Source organism: Lepisosteus oculatus, unplaced genomic scaffold (genome assembly GCF_040954835.1).
Source record: "Lepisosteus oculatus isolate fLepOcu1 unplaced genomic scaffold, fLepOcu1.hap2 HAP2_SCAFFOLD_121, whole genome shotgun sequence".
Lineage (NCBI taxonomy): Eukaryota > Metazoa > Chordata > Actinopteri > Semionotiformes > Lepisosteidae > Lepisosteus > Lepisosteus oculatus.
In genome coordinates, this window is record NW_027167671.1 from 248,309 (window position 1) to 270,909 (window position 22,601).

The 22,601-nt window shown below is 41.2% G+C and overlaps 2 long non-coding RNA genes across 3 annotated transcripts in view; both read left to right on the forward strand.

Annotated features, from left to right (window-relative positions):
- LOC138226259 (uncharacterized) overlaps positions 1-4,035 on the forward strand; it is a 37,767-nt gene extending 33,732 nt beyond the window's left edge. Inside the window, exons 1-3 of one of the 2 annotated variants that reach the window (XR_011184450.1) lie at positions 1,041-1,121; positions 3,703-3,805; positions 3,969-4,035. This is a non-coding gene — a long non-coding RNA (uncharacterized lncRNA). Of the gene's footprint in view, positions 1-1,040; positions 1,122-3,702; positions 3,806-3,968 lie in introns of those variants that run through there. The other variant, XR_011184449.1, reaches the window with a different exon arrangement.
- A 2,901-nt stretch (positions 4,036-6,936) lies between these two features.
- Positions 6,937-10,715, forward strand: LOC138226264 (uncharacterized). Its single transcript, XR_011184454.1, has 4 exons — positions 6,937-7,949; positions 8,364-8,513; positions 9,068-9,244; positions 10,405-10,715. It is a non-coding gene; the product is annotated as an uncharacterized lncRNA (long non-coding RNA).
- Positions 10,716-22,601: the final 11,886 nt, after the last annotated feature.

Genomic DNA, 22,601 nt, shown 5'->3' on the forward strand with positions numbered 1-22,601 from the left:
ATAAACTATTAGTAATCAATAATATTAAATTTAGCACTGTAATAAATTGTGCTAATAATAAATTCTATTCTACTCTGAGAATATAGGTGGGAGGAAAAATGCCCGTGGCCTTTTCACTGATAAACTTGTTAACAAAAACTACACTATGCTTAAGAGTTTTTTTTCAGCACAGCACAGACTGTGCCTGCTAGAGCACCACAATTCACACTCAACCACATCACAGATCACAGATCAGTCCCAGTGTGTGAGATCCTGATGTTTGATCTGTGCTTGATCTTTGATCTGAACCAGTTCTTACCATTGACACATTTAGCCAATTTCTGCCTGGAATTTCCTCCCCCTTAAACATTTGTTATATCTCTGCAGCAGAACATAGCAAGAGCCTGGTTCGGGTCTTAAATTGAAACTAACCCCCTTGGCTTTGAGTGTGAACAAATCTCTTATATTTCTTAATGTGTCCACTCTGCAGACAAACATATGAAAAAAAAACAACAAAAACAGTAGGCAAAAATGTTTTTTTTTGTTGGTATTCAGAGGTCAGAATTTTCAATTCTAGGCCTGTCAGCGCCCTGGGGATGATTTGAAAACCTTGTTCTGGGTGACTACTAGCTTGGATAAAAATCTGGGACAAATTGATCAATAAGAAAAAATTCGACATCATGTTTTGAGAAGACTGTACCTGGAATTAAATTTCAGGCCTATAATAAAAAATCATAAACATATTGAAAATAATAAGAATAAAAAACATTAGACACTGCTAAAGAGCCTTTATCTGCTGTTATGTAATGAAGAAAACCTCAGAGTTCACTTCCAGTTTGTAAAAAAGGAGCACTGAGAAGACACTGATAAAAAACTGATTGATTAGCCCTTCTGAGTCAATGATTGACAGCTAATAGGCAGACGGAATGAAGCCTGAGGCTTCTAGGGGAAGTCTTACCCCCTAAGGCCTCTGAATGGCTGAAAATACAATGACTGACAGCGCTTTTTACCAATCAGATCGCCTTATTTTTCGCGGTCCTTCTTCACACATTTACTACAAAGTCAATAACGTTCAATAGCCTCCAGGTTTGGAGATAAGCTAGTCTGGGTTATTTTGGATATACATCATGCTTCAGAATAAGGTAAAAAAATGGGATATATATATATTTTTGCTGTTTTTTGCTTTTGCGGTTTTGTTGGTAAAAAGGTATGATATTAACATGTTGTGCTGGCCGGGTGTTTTTATTGGGGTTCTGCTAGTTCTTTAATTTATTGGTTTACTGCACAATAGTGTCATATCTGTGGAATAAACTTTATGGTTTTGTTGTGATGATATTGGAGAATACGTGCATATGAGAAAATGTGTGGAGCTATTTGAAAAAATCTTGCGTTTGTCTTTTAAAAAAAGAAACGACACGATCCGAAAGCTTATCTCTGTAAATATATTAATATCGAGTGGTATTAAATGCAACTTTTTTGTATAGACGTTGCCTGGCAAAGAATAATTAGCACAGGACACAAATATAATTTGGGGGTTCTTTTTTTCTAGGTGAGTATGTGGTCTGATCTGTTCTTAGTTTTAAAAAATAAAAATAAAAGAAATGACATATAACGATATTTTTATATACACAAAATACGGCGCTGGTTCTTTCACGCAGAGGGGAAAACAAAGAAAACATGTTTAGTTTGACAGTTTTTTACATTGCATCTGACCGTTACAGAAACGCATCTACACTGAACAACAAAAAAAGAAAGAAATGACATTACAGAAATAGGCAGGTCACCTCCCCGAGAACTACATTACGACAATAATTAGTATAAGACTCACAATTGCGTACACTTAACAAACGGTGCTAAACATAAGTCTCTGTAAAGAATGAAGGAGCATGTGAAACCCATTACTTACAAATCAATAAACAGATATCCCTAGCCCGAGAAGGTGTCTAAAAACTGGCTACCGCCTCAGTGTACTCCGTTAAAATCTAATACCCCTCTTGCTAATCTTGTCTCAATCCTATGAAATACCCCTTTATACTCATTTAGGGTGCAAATAGGGAAACAACACCGTATTTACCGTTACAACTCTCTGGAGTCATTTCGGGTTCTTTTTAACGGTCGCTCACTGCCTCTTAGTCCCTACTGCCCATGCGCAGAACGCTGAACTCAACTGACAGGAGCCGCGAGCTAAGAGGTAGCGCCATCTAGTGGATTTGGCAGAACAGGCCGCTCTTCACCACTGGGTCACAGAGATGACACTTTTCTAAAATGTCTTTAAAAATAAAAGCGATTACAATTGGCACGACTGTTGACTTTTCACGATAACTGCTAGAGTTACGAAAACACATGTGTGCGTACAAAATACATGTGGCTGTTTTCACGGCCTTCACTATGTCGTTTTTAAGCCATTTTTTGACCAAGCTAGAATATTCTTCTGTCCAAATCTTTGGAAGGGAAAGGCAGAAAGCCTTCAAACCAAATGCATTTAAAAGACCACGACATGTGAAAATGTTCACAGCCTCCACATAAAACTATCAGTGAGCTAATTCTCTTTTTTTCATCGATGCACTGTAAAAAACATCCTGTAAAATTTACGGTAAAAAACTGGCAGCTGTGGTTGCCAGAAATCTACCGTAAAAAAAATGTTTTTAACATCATACCATAATTTTTTCTCCTGTTAAGAGATGCTAAAACACAAATAAGGCAACTACCACTTAATAAGAAAACTGAGGGCAGAGTAGGTGGAATTTTATTTGTCAGTTTTTGCATAACATGTCATAGAAACAGGTTGAAAAGGTCAAATCACCAAATAAAAAGAATCATTCAGCCTCAATCATTTAGAGATCAGCCAGAAGGAAAAGTAAGACACTCCAGAAGCAGGGTTGAGAAGCATTGCTTTAATAGACAGATCAGTAAATATCAGTCTCTAAAGAGGAACAATCTTACTCTCTAGCTTGATGGCGAGATCAGAAGAAGCTGCTGTTTTACCATGAGAGGGTTTGGGACAGGGGAGAAGAAATAGAAGCAGCAGAGGACAGATGCATTGAAAAGCCAGGAATCAACACAATAGGTGACCACACAAACACCAATAATGGGAATCAGTGCACTTTGGCAAAGCAGGTTAATCCCATCGATGCTCTGTTAATTAGTATTTGGTGATGCCACTTTGTCAAAGACTTAAACCAGGTGATTTCAATCATTGTATCATACTGTAGACTGCAATGTGAATTTAATCTCAAAAGGTCCAGTCACTTCATTCAGTCAATTACTTGAAAGAAGGCAGGTGTGAAACTCAAAAACTGAGCATTGATGGTATCCAACTACTTTTGAATTAGCTTAATCAAGAGCTCTGCTGGCATGGTCGTACTCCAGTCCTGGGGATGAGTTTTTACTGAGTTAAAATCTGTAGAAACTTCAGTAGAATTTTCCAGGATTCTTCCATAGTTTAGTTCCAAATAACTGATCAAGTCTGCATTGGGATATACAGTAATTAGGAATAACTATATGTAGATCGCTATTGCACTGGGGTTCCTAGATAAGTGTGTAGATCTGATGGGCAGCATGGTGGTACAGTGATGAGCATTGCTGTCTTGCAGCACTGGGGCTCTTGGCTCACTTCCTGGTGTGCTATCTGCAACACTAAATTAAATAAAGTGGTTAGAAAATAAATGTGATCTAGTTGCTTTTATAATTTTTTAGGAATGCCTTTCCTACTGTGTCCTTCAGGTGAAGCCCGTGAGAATTGCCCGGTGCTAACTAAAGCCACGCTTGTGCGTTCTCGCTGTTTCTCCAATGGAATCAAGCCTGTGCCGCCGAACGCCCAACCCAGGTCTGTCCATGACACACGGCCCTCAGAAATGTACACATTGCAGACACAATCAGAGCAATTAAAATGCTGCCCTTACAGCTCAAGACGGTTGTGGCTTTTATAAACAGTGCACTGAAGCTCGTTTTCCAAACTTGTAACTTTGTTTTTGCTTACTGCCACACAGGTAGCCTCCTACTTTTATGAACATCTTTTCTGTTTTTTTGTGGCGGCTGGAGTGAAGAGTGTTGATAAAGTTAGGTTGTTGTTCAAGCTGGCATCTTTTGTGGTTTTATGTCCTTCAAAGCAGGGTTGTGAACTTGGCAAGGGAGTGAACAGAGTTGCCAACACTGCTCGAACTCTGTAAAGATGACACAGCAATGTTTATCATTTTTTCACTTTTCTCCACTGTGTCTCCATTTGTGTCTTGTCTACAGGTCCAATAACTCCCCTTCATCAGTAGCAAGGCCTCGCTTGGCTGGAGTCCCCTCCAGAAAGCTGATGGCTGCTTCCAGAGTGGAGGACAGCCCCAACCAAGGTGCTGACAGCTGGAGCTGCTGGCCTGTCATTTGTTTGAATGAGTTTGCTTGTGTGTATGAGTGTGTGCTGAGAAACCAGCCGTGAGAGTAGGCAAAACTGAAAGTAACCTAGTAGCTCTAGGTTTGAACAGTACAGCACAGTAGAGATTGAAACTTCCTGTCTGCTGGGACTCATTTAGAGTTAAAGAGATAAAGAAGATATAGACCTTGCCGATTATTCTTCTCCGTCAGTTCTTGCATTTGCCCTCCTTGTGTTGAGGTTGCTGTGTGTGTCAGTGCGTCTGCTACTGTGGGCTCAGGTGTTGTGAGATTGGTGTAAAGGGTGACAGTTCTGAATGGTGTTGAGAAATTTTGACCTTGTTTTGTAGGGGTGACCTCAGATGTGAGTGTAGCGGGACAACAACTGACCTATTGTAACGGGCCTGCTGAGCCTGAGGAGGACAGGCTGATAGTGGTGTCCCCACCTGCTGCCAGACCCCTTGGCCATGTGTCCCGCAGAGTTTCCAGAATCCCCACATGTGAGTCGGCTACACCATTGGTTAAGATGTCGCTAATGATAATAGGGACTGGTACCAGAGTTGCATGCAAAACTTCAGTGGTAACAAAAACTCTCTAATGGCCTGTGAAGAGGGATTTATTACAGACTTGACACTATTCCTTTCTAACATCCCACCTTCATAACTGTACAAAACGAAAATAAACTTACCTTTTTATCGGTAATACAGGATTCTCCAGCCTCAGGGAAAAAAAATTGTATTACTTTATACTTGGTTCTGCTCTGTCTTTTTAAACTGCCTTGCATCAAGAAAAGGCTCTTCTGCTGCTGCTGATGTGGTAAAAACATTATGTTTCTAACATTCGTTTTCATGAATGTTTTTAGGAGTCCTTTGGTAAAAGTTTAGAGGATAGTAAGACTGGCCTTGGGGATCATTGTATTGTTTTATTGATTTTGAGGATCGTTCTGATTTTGGTGAGTTATTAATGGGCGGCATGTTGGCTCAGTGGTTGGCATTGCTGCCGTGCAGCACTAGTTTTTATGGGTTTCCAGGTATTCCAGTTTCCTCCCACAGTCCAAAGACATGGTGGTAGGTTAATTGGCTTCTGGAACAAGTGGCTTTGATGTGAGTATATGAGCATGTCTGTGTTTCTGTCTGTGTGCCCTGTGACTCCGGCTCCCTCCCTCATGACCTTGTATTGGATAAAGTGTTTAGAAAGTGGATGGATGGATGAATGAATTGAGAATTGATCAAAATTGGTTCTTGAAAAAGAAAATTGCCTGATAACTGCCCTATCAGAGGGGGTTGCAACAAGTCAGTTTCAAAGACCTTCAGAACTGTATCGTGAACTCTTACAGACATATGAACTGATCTGTAGACAATGGGCACAAATCAAGCCACGCTAGAGATAGCAGCACAACCCATTTATTGAACTCTTAGGAGTGGATATGCCAGTACACATTCCTGTTCACATTTCAACTCCAGCTTTAGCAACACAGCAACAGATAGCGTGCCAGAGTTTTAGAGTATTGGGTGCGACGTTTTGGTTCTGTGAGGCAGTAGATCATCAGGTGACAAAAGCTCACAAGGTGATGATATTTCCAGATTCACAGAGAAAACCCCAAGGAGCTCCTTCAGAGTAAGCAAACTCATTTGCAGTAGATTCTGGCCAGAATACAGGTGGTTTTAGTTTTTTGTTAACCCCAGCAACTCTGCTTCCCCACCCAGTTATCCCAGAGCCTTACCAACCCCAGGTTTCAGGGAAGAAAGGGCTCCTGAGGATGTCACAGAACAGTGGTGGAGAGGACTCGGACATGCAGTTCCTGAGCCCCACCAACCCTTCCGACAGAGAGAGAGGTGTGCTCACAGAGGAGGGTCAGGCCTGAAAGGGGATCTGCAGTCCCAATTTCTCAGGCCGGTTATTAAACCTTGAAATTATTTTTTTTCACAAAGAAGTGAGAGGCTGTGAAATTTTCAAAGCAAAAAGCAAATCCTTGATGAGTAGCCCAAGAGTCACAGCTGAAACTGATTCGGGGAGTGCTGCTTCCTGCTATTGACATTTCTTCTCTTCCCACCCGATTGCCTGTGCTTTGGTTGTGTCTTTGGCTCATAGATGTAACTGGACTTTTAGATGAAAAAGGATTTGATATCTCACAAGCTGTTAAATGTTTTTTTTATTTCTCAACAGAACTTTAGTCATAGCATTAAAACTCCCAATGGATTTTGGATACACAGTTCCACGCATATGCATTACTTAACAGCTAAGGCTTGGTCTGTCTAATGGTATACTTGATACTTGATGTCTAATGATATACAAATGATGCTTGGGCTGGTAATGACAATGCTATGCTAGTTAATTATATTAATCCTTAACATCTTTCAATGTTTGGGAAAACCAAGGAATGAGCTATGTTTGGCTGGTTTTGACAGCTCCTGTCCATGGTGGGGACAATGTGCCTACAAAGACTTCCTGCCCTCTCTGCAGACATTCCAGCGTAGAGCGTACATTTCTCACAGCCCCAGGAGCTGCTGGGGGTCTGGGCTCTCAGCCAGCTTGCAGGAATGTGGACCCTAATGTTGACATGTCCAGCACCTGATCCAGCAGGAAGGAGAGCAGTCTTCTGTGCAGATCCCTCTGCCCCAGTTCCCAGAACACTGCAGGGAAGGATACACATCCATTCCTTTTCTTTCTCCTTTCTTTCATCTTGCTCAGTTTTTATTAAGTGATCATAAAAATTGAGGAACATTGATAATGGTAGTTTGGATGATTTTTGACAACTGCAGTTTTGATTCCAATTTTGGTGATAGTAGTACTATTGATTACTGTTAAGTATCAGACTGAGGACTGATTGCCTATTATGAAGACTGGTAGTGGTTACAGTCAAGTTGGTTTGCACAATCTTGACCTCCATGTGGTGAAAGAGCAGGGGACTTGATGTAGTGTTTTAGCAACAATGGCAACTTGTTAGGAAGACTGCCATCCTGACTAACCACTACAGCCTTCACAATAGACAAGCAGTCCTCACCCTTTATTCTTCTTAAAGGTCAAGTGGAAATATAGTTTCCTCTCAGAACGTTATGTACAGACAGTATGTGTAAGCCCTGTCTGTGTTTTTCAGGGGAAGCCCAGGGAAGGACCTTCCCAGAGCTCCTCAGAGCCTCTCAGATGTGCTCCACAACCTGCCGCTGTGTCTTCAATGGAATCAAACCCGTGCCCCCGATCTCTCGAGGCACCAAGCCCTTGCCCGACAGGGCCTAGGGTATGCCCAGGGACTCAGGAAAGGCAAGCCAGACAGGGCGCCCCTTGGAGCGCCCAATGGAAAGTAACCTTCAGCTTTATGGAGAAGAGGAGGCAGTGGACTATGAGGAAGTCAGAACACACCAGTGGTGGACATCACAACATTCTTGCCTGTGGGGTTGGGGATCTCAAAATTGACAGCTCTGTTCCAGCTCTGTAAAGATAACTGTCAGAGCAGTGCTGATTGTTATTATTTTTTCACTTTTCTCCTCTGTCTCTGTGTCTTCCCTGCAGGTCCGATTACTCCCCTCCTTTAGTAGCAAGGTCTCGCTTGGATGGAATCCCCTCCAGAAAGCTGATGGCTGCTTCCAGAGTGGAGGACAGCCCCACCGAAGGTGCTGACAGCTGGAGCTGCTGTCTTGTCATTTGTTTGAATGTGTTTGCTTGTGTGTATGAGTGTGTGCTGAGAAACCAGCTGTGAGACTGGGCAAAACTGAACAGTAATTAAACATTACAGCTTGGGTTTTGAATGGGGCACAGTCTGTTTCAGTTTTTTCTTTTCTAGACTAGATTACTGCATTTCCTAGTCATTTTCATCAGTGAAAAAACTGTCTTTGTCCACAGAAAACACAGTAGCTGTTCATTATTGCTGCCTACTGGGTCTTATTTAGAGATAAAGAAATAAAGAATAACACCTGCCCACATTTTTCTCAGTTGATTTTGGCATTTGTACTTCGGCATGAGTGTCAGTGTGTCTCCTGGGTTTTGAAAGGTGAAGGGTGTTGAGAAATGCGGACTTTGTTTTGCAGGGGTGACCTCGGATGTGAGTGTAGTGGAGTAGTGGCTGACCTATTCTAATGGGCCTGGTGAGCCTGAGGAGGACAGGTTGATAGTGGTGTCCCCTCCTGCTGCCACACCCCCGGGCCGAGTGCCCCGCAGAGTGTCCAGAATCCCCAGACGTGAGTCGGCTGCACTATTGGTTAAGATGTCACTAATGATAACAAGGACTGGCTCTGAAGGATAATTAGTTTTTCTGAGGAAAAACAAAGGAAAATTAACTATTAAGCCTTGATTCTTTGTTAAATTATGCGTTATGTGATGCATTATGTGATAGTTAGCCCACAGAGGAATGATAATATCAGATGGGAATGCAGGCTTTAACTAATCTAATGTAGTCAATGGGACTCTGGATCATGATGATAGAGTTTTTGTAGTCAACACATTTGTAACATAGGCAGAGATGTGATATTTTTAAAGTCATACCAATTTGTTGGTGTAATTTCTGAGCCTCAATTTGGTGAGTTGCTTTCAGTCGAATCTGGCTATTATCACATTATTATTTTAATATTGTTGCGTCCATTTCAGTGATGCCTGTCAGGCATTGTAATTAAATCATACATTCCAACTCACTAACACTTTAAAAATAAAACAGGTGATGCAGTTATTAATGTCAGTTTTGAAATCTGTTCATAGGTTCTCAAGAGCTCAGTGCAGGTCTAAGTCTCAGGGCCAGTGCTTTGGTCACTTTGTCTCTATAGGAGTGTTGGGGAGCTCCACTCGAGTTGCTTCTCAGCAGAGCCTGATGTCGTGCCCTGGGCAAGGCACCAGCACTGGCAACACAAGTGTCGAGCCCCTGGCGCGAGTCTATGGAAAGGCAGTCCAACACAACAGTCACCCCTACGTCGAGGAGGTGAGTAAGAGGCCTTTATTTCTCTTTGCTTTTGTTTTGAGTTTTTTACAAACAAAACTTTTGAGTTTGAAAATGCTCTGTAGGTCTTTCATTTTTGTGTTTCATCAATGTCCTAGTTTTTTATAATACCTTCTAAAGTATATTTATTTATAAACACTTCACATCAAGACATCAAAAACAATCAAGATTAGTAATAATGTCTCCATCAGCATACGTGTGTACTCTGTATACTGTAATGCCATAGCACACAAGTGTAACTACAGTATATTATGATCAAGTCCTGTCTACGTACTGACCTAATATTCACAACAACAGTATTTGAAGCCCTATACAGACAGTATTCTGGAATAGAATATTAGAGTATTTTAGATGTAAAAATACAGCCTGGAAAGGAATTGACCCAATAATAACAAACAGCAAAAATCTGTTCAGGGGTTCACTATATAGGAAATAACAATGATACAGGACTAATATGTTTCTTTTTCCATCTATAATATATTTGGTATTTGAGGGATTTGATCATTTTGGGACCAGCCAGATTGCTTACAATGATCAGGCACAGTTATTTATCTCAGAAATCTCAGAAATTAAAACATTTTTAATTTTTTTGTAGACCTTGGGGTTCAGTATATAGGAAATAACAATGAAACAGGACTAATATGTTCTATTTCCATCTACAGTGGTATTTGCATCAGTGGTATTTGAGGGATTTGATCATTTTGGGACCAGCCAGATTTCGTTCAATGATCAGGCACCGTTATTTATCTAAACATTTTTACATTTTTTGTAGACTCTGGTGGATAACTTGTGAAAGCCTTTAGCTTGCTTTTAGAAAACACCTATCAAATCCCTTGCATGGCACTTTCATCTATGTACTGTACTTAATAATATCAGCAGCATTATAGAGTTGCCGTCATATGGCTGTAAGTTATGTTACAGCAGCAAAATATAGAGGAAACTCAAAATAAAATGCAAGTATATGTATATGAATACTATGAATCACAATTCAGTGCTGTGAAACAATTTATGTCATGGGGTCCAACAGTAAATATTTCAGAGGACTCAAAGTAAAAACTTTTACCAGGACTGGTCCAGCTGGTCTCAAAACTGAGCCGGGCCAGGATTCCCCAGGGTTAACTTGTGCTTTTCTGTTATTACAGACACACAAGATGGGGCACGTCCAGGACCAGTGGAGGAGCGTGGGGAGTCTTAAGAAACGCCTGCGCATGACAGGGGGGGATGGATCTGCAGAGGAGAGGGATAACGTTGTAGATTAAACCGACCCAGGGACGCCAAATAATGTAGGGAAAACCGGTTCAGGGACGCCAAATATGTAATCATAGTGGCTCTCTGAAGGCACCAGTTCTGTAGGGTTTGGGCATTTACTGAGACAATTATTAATTGTAGCAGTAAATCACAAAGTTGATTCTTTTGATGGCTTTAGAATCCAACCATGTGACATAACTCAAACAACGCGCACACACAGGTACTAATACACGAGGATACATTTATTAATACATATAATATGCATATAAACCTAACAGATCTTATCGAGAGGGTTATCAGAATACAAAAGGTATATTCGGTCAGTTACAAAGAGTTATACATATCAAGAGGACATACGTTCAGTATGTCATTCATTAAGACAGTTTCATAAATGAACTTGGTTATAACTTCTACATTAGATACTCAAACAAGTACATAACTCTTAGGAATTAAATTGATATCAACTGGTTGGGATAACAATTGAATTCTCGAGCTGTAATGCATTGAAGTTGAATACTCATCCAATCTTTGGGGATTCAGATCTCCTGCGGGCACAAAGAAACAGTTGCAGGCTGTTGCTGTCCAATCCGCGCTCTCTGGCTCCGTGCTCATTGTTGGCATTAACTAGCAAACTTTGTGCACAGGAGAAAAGATGACTGTGGGTCCCAGCAAGTCAGGAAGAGGACTGGTTCGTTCCTGATGAAGAGCTAGTTCTGAACAGTGATTCAGCTGTCCACAGTTCCGACCTGTTCACGAGGCCTGCTGCTGGCTACTCTCTGGCAACCTCCACTCTAGACTCTTAGAACAAAGGAAAGTTCTGGCACTCGGACACACTGGCCGTTCCGTGGTTGTCCGGGCTGAGTCTCAGGATGGTCAGGAGGCGCCCTGCGAGAATGTCCTGCCCTTGGGAGCCTTCTGCTCCTGGGCCGTCCTGCCCTGGAATTCTCCTTTGAATTCCCTTTAGAATCTGAATCTGAATCTTGTTGAATCTGAATCTGAATCTTGTTGAATCTCTCAGGCTCTCTGTGTTGCCTGTTTTTACCTGGAGGAACTTCAGCTCATTGATTGGCTGAAAGTTCCATGGGCATCAGAGTCCCACGTGGGTTACTCGGCCCTACCAGTCCCTGATTGGTTGATCAAGGTGAGATATGAGTCACTTAGTCCTGACACTTAGTAATGCAGTCCAGATGTCCAACTGGCACTCCCTAGACAGATAGGCGCCAATGGATGACCATTGATCATGATAGCCAGGCTTAGCTAAGTGCATCCCCCTTTGGGAGCTGTCCTTATCAAAAGAAAACATGTTGCATGAATAGTTTCTCTGTGGCTGCACCACAGAGATGAACAGAGAAATGGGGCCTCATTTGGGAAGGCTCAGAACACTTAATTCTGCCTTATTATTAAGCCTCACCGCTACAACGTCTCTTTCTGCCTCTGAAGAGTACCCCCCATATCGGAGGTCAGATCAGCATCTCCGAGCTGGCCCTCACCCAGAGCCTTCAGTTTCTGGCCTCTGACGACTGGTATGCATAAAGCAGTACAATCAGCATCCAACTATTCCGCTTTCTTTGAATACAGTTCTGACTAGTGAAAATATAGACCTTGCTGCCCATAGCTCTATACAGTTAGTTAGACCTCTTTCTTTGTCCTGGTTGATATATTTCTTTCCTTTCACTGAATTAAGGGAGAGGAAGGTTGACGGACTGACCTTCATAAGGCGTCTGTTCCAGCATCACCCCGCCATCCTGAAGAGCAGACTGCACAATGTCTCCCAGGCGCTCGTGCAGGAGGTGTGATCTCTCCAAAATATTAATTGTTCATTTGTATGATTGCTTTTTACTGTTTTTGTATCCATTCTGAACCATTTATAGAGAATGGTTCAAGAGAGGGGTACAGACGAGGCTCTGCGATCAGCTGTGTCTAGGATTGCAGTGGTGTGTCTGAAAGACATGTTCACCTTCCTGCAGAGAGGGATGGACCCGGAACTGGGCAACACAGTTAAGGTGCTGCTGCACAAAGCCGGAGAATCCAACACATTCATCCTTCATGTACCCCTGCTCGTGCAATCAACGCACTGCTGAATGGAGGTCTGAGGTGAGGGCAGAAATATACAGAATAGAATAATACCCAGAATCTTAGGGTCTGACTTCAGGAGCTGTGAAGGGTCATTTACGTTTCACGGAGCTTTAAATCAAAGCATGTACTAAAGAATGTTTACTACAATGCTAATATCCATTCATTTTCTAACCACTTTCTTCAGTTTATGGTCATGAGTTAGCTGGAGCCTATTTCTGCAAACAGTGGGTGTAAATCAGGCCAAACCTTGGACTTGTCACCAGTCCGTCACAGGACAGACACACAGACACGGACACGTGCACACTCACACCAGAAACACATGAGAACACACAAGCAGATAGCACCCCAGGTCCTGGTGGAGAGGATGGGCGCACGTAACCTCCCCAGGGAACTCACCAGCTGCATCCTGCCTGCTGCCACTCGGCTGGCACAAGACGCCTCCCAGGAAACCAGGTACAAGCTTGCTCTTTTCCTAGACGGGTAAGATGGTGATTTCCTTCAAGGAGCCAGCTTTGCAACTCCGTGGTGCAATGAGTCTCATGCAAAGATTTGTCATTTCAGACACTTTGGACAGCGGTTGCTGTCTTCCCTGATGCACCGACTTTGAGCAAAAGGTACTATCTGTGATCTGCGGTCCTGTATTTTACAGTACAGCTCTAATTTTAAAACAGAAACATTTCATTTCCTTTAAATTGAAAATGTAGGTCTAAAATTTATAAAATCACAATCTACATTCACAAACACTTAATAGGGGACAATATACATCATTAACAGCCGGACTGTTTAATTTATTAAAATGAATATTACATGTAGTATGTGGTCTAGAAACTTGCAGATGATTAAATATTGTAATACATTTCTACCAATGCATTTTTTAGGTTATTCTTTTTACATTTATAGTACTTAGCACAAAAAACTAATCTGGAATATTTTTAGCTTCCAATGTATTTAAAGGTATCGCTTACTAATTAAAAACTACTTTATTTTTGTCAATGTATGTTATTCATAATCAGTGAATGAATTAGTCATTACTGAATTGTGTGAAAGATGAAAAATGAAAGTACTGTGGCAGGCCTGTTCTGGTACACCCTTAATTAAATGCAGGTGGGCTGGAGCTTGAGGCTCCCAGTGATGTTGCTTGACTGATTGATGGACGTATTGTATTCTGTATGCTTCATGCACATGATCACCCAGCCCGTCTGTCTATCCTGGTGCCAACTTCCACCTTTACCAACTCTCCCACCTTTGTGTCTGTTAGACTTCCAAGTGGAAGAAGAGACGTAATGGTGGAGAATGAAACATCACAGTGAAGACATCAGAAAAGACAGAACTTGTGTTATTTGTGTTTATACTATTCTCTGCTGTTTCTTGGTGGTTTCAAGTGCTTAATAAAGTCGTTATTTTGAAATCAGAATTGACCTTGCTTCTCCATTCTTTATGTATTGCCTGTGGCTCATATGCCTTAGAATGTTGGCTCAGTACTTGTTCAAGCACATCATGGAAACATAAATGCAGTGGTATTGCTGTACTTACATTTATTCCCCACCCTTTCTGTACTGTATGTATTGTAATGTTATAGTTATTTCTTGAACTAATTTCTGCCACTAACGACAGTCTAAGTTAAGTTGCTGAAGTTGAAGTTGCACTTCCTTTTTAGTTTCTACTTTTACTCCCAAGTTTGATTTACTGTTTATTATGAAGATGTCTATGGCGTTAACTCTGTCTATCAATGCCTTTGAAGATTTGGAATACTTGAATGGGTCCTTCCGAGAGTTCTTTTAACCTGACAGCATAGGAAATTCCTTTCAATCCCAGAAAGTATCTGGCTATTTTCTTTTGACTGATTCAATAGATCTCTTGTGTAAACACCATTCAACACAAACTTTCCAATCACAGTATACTTGTCCAAAAACAGAATCTTACCATTGTTGATACAGTATGTTCTCTTCAGTTTGGCTTGGATGTGTGGTCCCTTCAGGAGTATATTTTGATTGAGTGAAGGATATTTTGCATGTAAATGAGTGAAAGATTGTGGAAACTCTGAAGCAATCTGAACCCTAACCCTAACCCTAACGCATATCTATAGCTTGGGTTATATACACTGCATTGCCCTGAGGGAGAATGTTGTCAAAAATGCCCTCAAAGAAAATGTTTGCAAGAAATTGATAACACTTATCAAACCCTTGCATTTTGCATGGAATGTACATGTATTTTATGGAATAAAGCCCAGAGTTTTAAGGTATACCTGACTGTTACCATAGTGCGTAACTAACTGGAACACTGCGGGACCGCTGTGTGCATACATTCACACTGCGAGAAATACTGGTCAATATGGGTTCGTGCAAACAACCCGCATATGACCACAGGAAGTCAAAACATCATTGAAACAAACTCAAAGTAGTCTCCAGTTATCTAGCCTATAAGCAGGGAATAAAGCTTGGATTTCTGAAACCCTTTCTTTATGTCCTGTTTTCATTCAGGTAAGAGTCAACTATATACTGTACACAATACTGCTGACAGACAGACAAAGCCTTGTGGTGTGAATCTTTTTTCTTGGTTTTATTTAAAGTGGCACTATGCAGTGGGATGCTGCTCATAAGCCAATAGCATTTAAACGACAATACCTAGAATGCTGCAACTAAGTGTTTTACACACGAGGCAAGTCCTCTGACCTTTCCCAGCCTTGCTTTGGGTTGTGAAAGTTTTTCATTTTTTTAATGAATCGACACTTGACACATGCCTCCAATGTAATGAATCTTTATTACTTTTTCTTATCAAAAAATCAATTTAAACTCTCTAGTTATTTTTAAACTTCTTACTGAACTATGGAACAGTTGCAGGGTTGCTATTTCTCTTCCATATTGGCAAACATGGAAAAAACTAAAATATAACCCTATTTTAAATGTAAAGTTTTTTTTTCCTTTTAAAACAACAGAAGTCTTCACATCTGAGGAAAAAATGAAGACATCATAACTTAGGAGAAGTCCTCATTGGTTGCAAAAATGATAAATTTTAACGAAACATTTTGAAATATAATGAAACAAATTAAACATTGCTATTTCTCATGGCCATGAGAAACCCTACAGTTCGCCTAGCAGCCCACAGTTGGTGTGGAGGATGCGATCATCTACATGCTGCAAAGGGCCTACTCACACCTGGACAGGGCTGGCAACACTGTAAGGATCATGTTTTTCGACTTCTCCAGTGCCCTCAATACCATCCAGCCCTTACTTCTAAGGAGGAAGGTGGAGGAGATGCAAGTCGATCCCTCCATGACCTCGTGGATCACTGACTACCTGACAGGCAGACCACAGTCTGTGAGACTTCAGAACTGTGTGTCTGAACAGGTAGTGAGTAACACAGGGGCACCTCAAGGGACAGTTCTTTCTCCATTCCTCTTCACCCTCCTATACTTCGGACTTTAAGCACAACTCAAAGTCATGCCACCTGCAGAAGTTCTCAGATGACTCTACAGTTGTGGGATGTATCAAGGGTGAGCAGGAGGAGGAGTACAGAGGACTGGTCAGCAGCTTTGTGGAGTGGTCTGGGGTGAACCACTTGGAACTGAATGTAACAAAGACAAAGGAACTGGTGGTAGATTTCAGGAGGAAAAAGGTCAAACCTACTCCTGTTTACATCCATGGGAGTGGCGTGGAGATGGTGGACTCATACAAGTACCTGGGAGTGCACATCGACGATAGACTGGAATGGTCTAAGAACATCGAGGCCATCTATAAGAAGGGACAGAGCCGACTTGAGGAAGCTCAGGTCCTTCAATGTATGTAGTAAGATGCTACATATGTTCTATCAGTCAGTGGTAGCGAGCGCCATTTTCTACGCAGTGGTATGCTGGGGCCCTGGGATTAGAGCAGTGGATTCTAAAAGGCTGAACAAGCTCATCAGGAGAGCAAGCTCTGTAATACGGTCTGACTTGGACCCCTTGGAGGTAGTGGCTGAGAGGAGAATCATGTTGTCATGGACAACATCTCCCATCCCCTCTATGACAGGCTTGTAGAAATGAAGAGCACGTTCAGCAATAGACTGATTCATCCACGGTGCGACAGGGAGCGCTACAGGAGGTCATTCTTGCCTTCTGCTATAAGACTGTACAATGCATCCACCTTGTGTCTGAGCAGAGGCAACATTGACAGTGATCTGTTTCTGGACTGAACGCATCTACACATCTACTGCTACATCTGTTCTTTTTCTTTTCTTTTCCCGTTTACATCCGTTTTTTGTGCAATACATGCCAGGGACCCGTGCAATACATTTATATTTATATCTTTATCTATATTTACATCTATATTTACTGTATATTCATATGTGTGATACAATTTTTCTGCTTACTGTTCTGTTCTAGTTTGTTCTTTGTGTGTCCGGACTGTGAGTAGCTCTTTTAGTGCACCCTCACTGTACTGATTGTATTGTGTGTATTGTACTATTATTATTATTGTATCATTTGTTACACTGTGGCTGTGTTGACTGTGTAAAGCTGCTGTTGCACTGCAATTTCCCTCACGGGATCAATAAAGTATCTATCATAAAAAGCCACACACACACAAAAACCTTTTCAAGCTACGCTGCGTGTAAGTTCAAAACATCTACCGGTAATACATGGAACTAATGAAAATATGTAGACCTATGTTTCTTTCACAGTCTGAGTAACAAGCAAAACAAAATCCAAAAAATGAAAAATTTTGGAATTTAATAAATCCCAGTCAGACCGATGTTTTAGGTCTCAAAAAGAGGACATGCTAAATGTCACACCCCACACTCTCCCTCACAAAGGCCATTACATTCCCAAACCCACTGTTTCACAATCTCATTCCTAATTGAACCCATCACATTCCCACATGCACCAGGTTCCATAAATTCTCACTCCCAGACCAATTATCCAACCACGTCCCTTTCCCTTTAGTATTTAAAGTTCCCTCACGCCAATTTATGCTCCCTATTGAGAAGCCTCCCAAAGTATCCTCTTGTGTGTTTCTAAATTTTTTGATTGATCTGCTGGTTCCTAATCTTTGCTCCTGCCTTTTTGACCATTCTCTTTGGATTTTGTTTTTTGGATTGTCTTTCTGGGATTTCCCTAGTTACTGGACTCAGTGCTTCTCCAATTGACTAAGTCCCTGGATTATGTGTTTGGATTTGTCCCTGTGCTACTCCACATTATACAGGATTTGTGGTTCTGCATAAGGATCCTCTTATTCTGCTGATTGGTTCCCTGACACTAAATACTCAGCAATGACATTCATTAAATGCTCTCTTTTAATCAAATTTACATACATTTTTTTTGTGTTGCCCTCTACTAATAAAGTGAGCAGAGTTTGGGTTTAAGGTGCATTCAGACCCAGCTAAAAGGCTTTGTTTTGGCTGTTCTGGATGACTTGGAGCATGCCCTGACTGGCCTGAAAGTTAAGGCATTATTTTCCCATGTTTTCAGCTTGTAGAAAAAGAGTAAAGATAATGTGCACACCTTCCTCTGATATGTCTAGTGTGGAGTTGTCTGTCTTTCTATAGCTCAGATAAACCTGAATGATTAATTGATGCAGAATTCAATGATACAGTAAAAGATGGGCATCTAACAAACTCAGTTTTATGTTCCACTCAAGGAAACTCAGTTATGGTTGGCCATTTATAAGAAAAGATCACTTTATTGGCCATATTCAACTTCTTGTATAAGGGATTTGTCTTTTTGCATACTCCAACTTGCTCTCCATGAGACACGGACTGGGAGAGAAGCTTGAGGCTCAAGCGCAGTGTCAGCCATTTACAGTATAAAGCACCCCTGGAGCAGTGGGGGTTAAGGGGCCCTTACTCAGGGGTGTATGCTATCCTTGTATAATGTGTGATTGGATGTGCAGAAGAATTAATTTATTATCTATATGAGCCTAAGTGGGATTTAGATCCAGTTATGACCATAAGTGAGAAGAGATGGGAGTTCATGCCTAGTTATTTAGTAAACATAAACTAATTTTCGACCATAGTCTTTTGATGTTGTTAAGGAAGGGCTAAGGCATTAGCAGGACACAAGTGCCCTGCAGACTCCAAAGTTGTTACAACGCAAGCAATAGCACCTTGGTACAGCTAACTGTTGTAATTCAGCACCTAATTTCTACTGTTTTGTCAAATTAATTTGCCTTATTCTTTCAAAGACTGTACTGTGTGGAATGGGGGAGCTACACATTGAGATCATTCATGATCAAATAAGAAGAGAATATGGCATTGAGACTCACCTTGGACCACTACAGGTGGCCTACAGGGAAACCATCTTGCAGTCGGTTTCCACCACAGGTATCACATTCACACCTCGGCACAATATGCCAGTAATATCTTCACTTTGACAGGTAACAATTGCTTGTGCTGTACAGTATATCAGTGGACATCAGTTTCTTAGAGGGCTCATCATTGATAACATGTCACAATTCCTCTTCACAAGGATATAGGATGTGTGTTCTGCAAAATGACTGCAGGTTTTTTAGGTGTCTCAAATCACATGTCAGCATTTCTGCCTGGTGTGCATTCCAGCCAATATTTATGAAAGTATGGATTGTTTCTTTTTTCTGTGTCTGTTAGTAGAAAATGCTTTCGTTTTTTTCTTTCATTTCCCTACCCTCTACAGAAGCTTGACCCGTTCTAATCTGCTGCAGAGCCTGCTGTTCTGAAACTATTCCTGAGTGTCGTCGTTCTCCCTTTGTCAGACACATTGGACAGAAGCATTGGAGACAAGAGACACCTGGTGACAGTTGAGCTGGGAGTGAGCCCCTGCGCAGAGGGTAGCTCCACTGCTGCCCCTGCCATCAGCTTTGAGGACAGTGTGGAAGAGCAGCTTCCTTTGGATGTGAAACAGGCAGTGGAGAATGGAATACAAAGTGCTTATCTCCAAGGTAACGGGGCTCTTAAATGCATTTGGGCTATCAGTGACAGGCAGTTTTCTTTGGTTATTGAAGCACCATTATTTGGGTCAGTTTCAGATTCTGATACCAAGAATGGTTTCCAATATAGAGGATGTGTACTATAGCTTGACAAAATGTCCAAAAAATGTTTATCCCATTTGATATTGCAATAATAAAGTCATGTATGTGAAGGCTCACCTTGAAGCATTGTTTTTAAGCACTACAGTTTGCATAAACTCTGGTTGTTTACATATCTTTTGTTTTGAACAACTTTTCATTTAACTTCTTAAGAGTCAGTAGTGGAGATCAAGTTCTGGTGCTAGGGTGTCAATTTTTACTGACGTGTTTGAAATAGTGATGTACATTCTGTAAATTGTATAAGTCCTCTAGAATTATACTTTCATATGTTATGCTGTCTAATTAACTAAGGTAAGGAGTATTTCATATTTATGGTGTATACACAGCTGAAGAGAGGTTCTGAACTACTCAGCTTGAATTAGGTAGTGTTAAATGATGATGTATGGGTGTGAAAGCTAGACCCTGAAAAAAGCTGACCGAAAGAGGATGGATGCTTTCAAGCTATTGGTGCTAGAGAAGACTGTTACGGATACCATGGACAGCAAGGGTCACCAATAAAGAGGTTCTGGAGCGCATCAAGCCAGAAATCTTGCTTAGGGAAAGATCACCAGACTCCGGCAATTGGAGAAAGCAAATATGCTTGGAATGGTCAGTGGAACAAGAAGACGAGGCCACCAAAGAACGCGGTGGCTCGACGCCAACAAAACGGACACTGGTTTAGCTATAGAACAGCTGAAAGGGAAAGTCCAAGACCGGAAAGCGTGGCGAGAGATGGCCTATAGAATCGCCGAGAGTCGGATCCGACTGACCGGATAACATCATCATCATCAAATGATGATGTGGATGTGTAGGTGCACTGTCAAAAAAGCTTCTAAAAAGCTGCAATTTTACATGTTTGTCCATGTGCTTTCTACATATGCAGCCATTTCCTGATTCTCCAATGCCATTCAAAGTAATTCCAGGTCCACTGCTGGGGTTCCCGGTGCAGGATGTGGTCACTACAGTTTACTCTGTCAGCATACAGCCTGGGACATCAATGGCCATGGTCTCAGCCTGTGTGTCTCGCTGTATGCACAAGGTAACATTTGCTCAAAAGGAAAAGATGAAGACTAGGATAATCATGCAGCACAATACAATTTCTTCAACCCGTTTGAAATCATGATGGAAGGCTCATTTCTAGAAAGTAGTCCCCTAAATGAATAAACCGATGAAAGAAAACATGAGAGAAATATATGTAGAAAGAAAAGTCATTGCTTATTGCAAGACAGAAGTTAAAGATGCAATTGTTAAATGTTCTGAGTAGCCCAGGGCACAATACATAGAGGTTAGAAGTGTTGTGCTGTTTTTTACAATTGGCTTTGTTAGACCAATATGCTAACAACAAAATCAGTTTGTTTTCTTTCAATTTGATTTAAAAATACAACTCAAATATCAAATGCTATATTAAATGTTTATTGCTGCAATTTAGTCTTAATCTATTCAAATTTATCGATGAATAGACGGGCCAGAAGACTGGGTTTTTAGTGACAGAATAAATGTTTATATTTTTTATAGAACATTTAAGCTTGTTTGTCCTTCAGGTTTCATTACAATATGGGCATTGTTGTTTAAAAACATATTTAACAAAGTATTCGTCAGGAAACAATGGAGTGTGATGGGAGTGAGCATTTCTTTACAAAAACGACTTTTCTTTTGTTCATCTTTCTCACAGGGTTACTTCACAGTCCTTTGCGCTCTGACATCTGGCACTGCCACCTTCACACTGGAACTGTCCAGCTACGAAGCCATGACTGCCCATGATCAGAACACCCTTCTCAGCCGAATGACAGGAGTGGCATGAAGCCTTCAGCCAAACATGTTTGAAACAAGGAGTACAAGAAACTGTTTAACTCTTGAAAGCATCAGGCTCATACAAAATGTAAACTGGGCTTTGTCTTTTAAGAAGGGGTTGAAAAGACCTGCATTTCCTTTCATGTGTTGTCATCCATTTTGCTGCAGGATATAACTTTGGAAACACACTAAACTGACTTCAAAGTTTGGAATTACCAGCTACAATTCTCTTAATAAATTATGTACAAAAGCTCTAAGAGTAGGATAGGTGATTGTTATGGATAAATTAAGATGTACTGAACAAAGTAACATTTTACACACATCAATAAAAAATTAAAATGCAGAAGCATTAAAAACGACCCCAAGAAAGCTAGTGCCTTCTTCTTTCAGTCTTATTTCCACAGTGGAGTCTTAGGTCATGGTTGAACTGAGTTTAACGGGACATATTTTAACATGGAGTGTTGCTAGGGCTGCAAATATCAGTACCTCTTCCAACAGGAGACACTTTAATGTTCAAATGCGGGACTTTCTGGGTCACAAGGGTCGGCTGGCAACCGTACTCGCCTCAAAAGCAAAGGAGTCCTCACGCGTCATTCTGTTGCGGTGGGAGACATGAGTGAGCACAGTGTTGATGAGCAAGTTGCTCAAACCTAACGTTTCCGAAGGGGTGGAACTGAAGTACGGGAATAATCACGAGGGTGGAGCATCGATAGTGTTACACCGAGATAACAGATTTGCAACTTTTTTTTTAGTCAAGAAGCAATGCAAAGAAGAACAATCTCCCACTCCTCCTCACTGAAACATTCACCGCAGTGGCAGCTCCTCCACCTTCTTCATCTCAAAACGCGACTCTAGCTCCACAAAAAAGATGAACGAGGTCGGATTTTGTAATTGGAATTGCATTTTCCAAATTCCAAAGTTGCAAATTTATTTTTATTTCTATTAATAATGTTTAATCTTCGGGTAAAATATTTGTTTCACCGGAGCATTTGTTTTCAATTAACCTGAACGTCATTTTCGCAGATCGCGTCTTATATAGGTCACGTGCTCAATCTGTAAAGCGCCACGCAGCGATCAGCGCGTCATCTCTGAACTCACAATTGCATTATTACTGAGAGAGTGACGGATTGCTCAAGGGGTTAAAATGATCGTAGTTTCTCATAGGTTATTGCTTTAGCTCATTCTCTTCGTCAGGGCATATATAAAAAAAA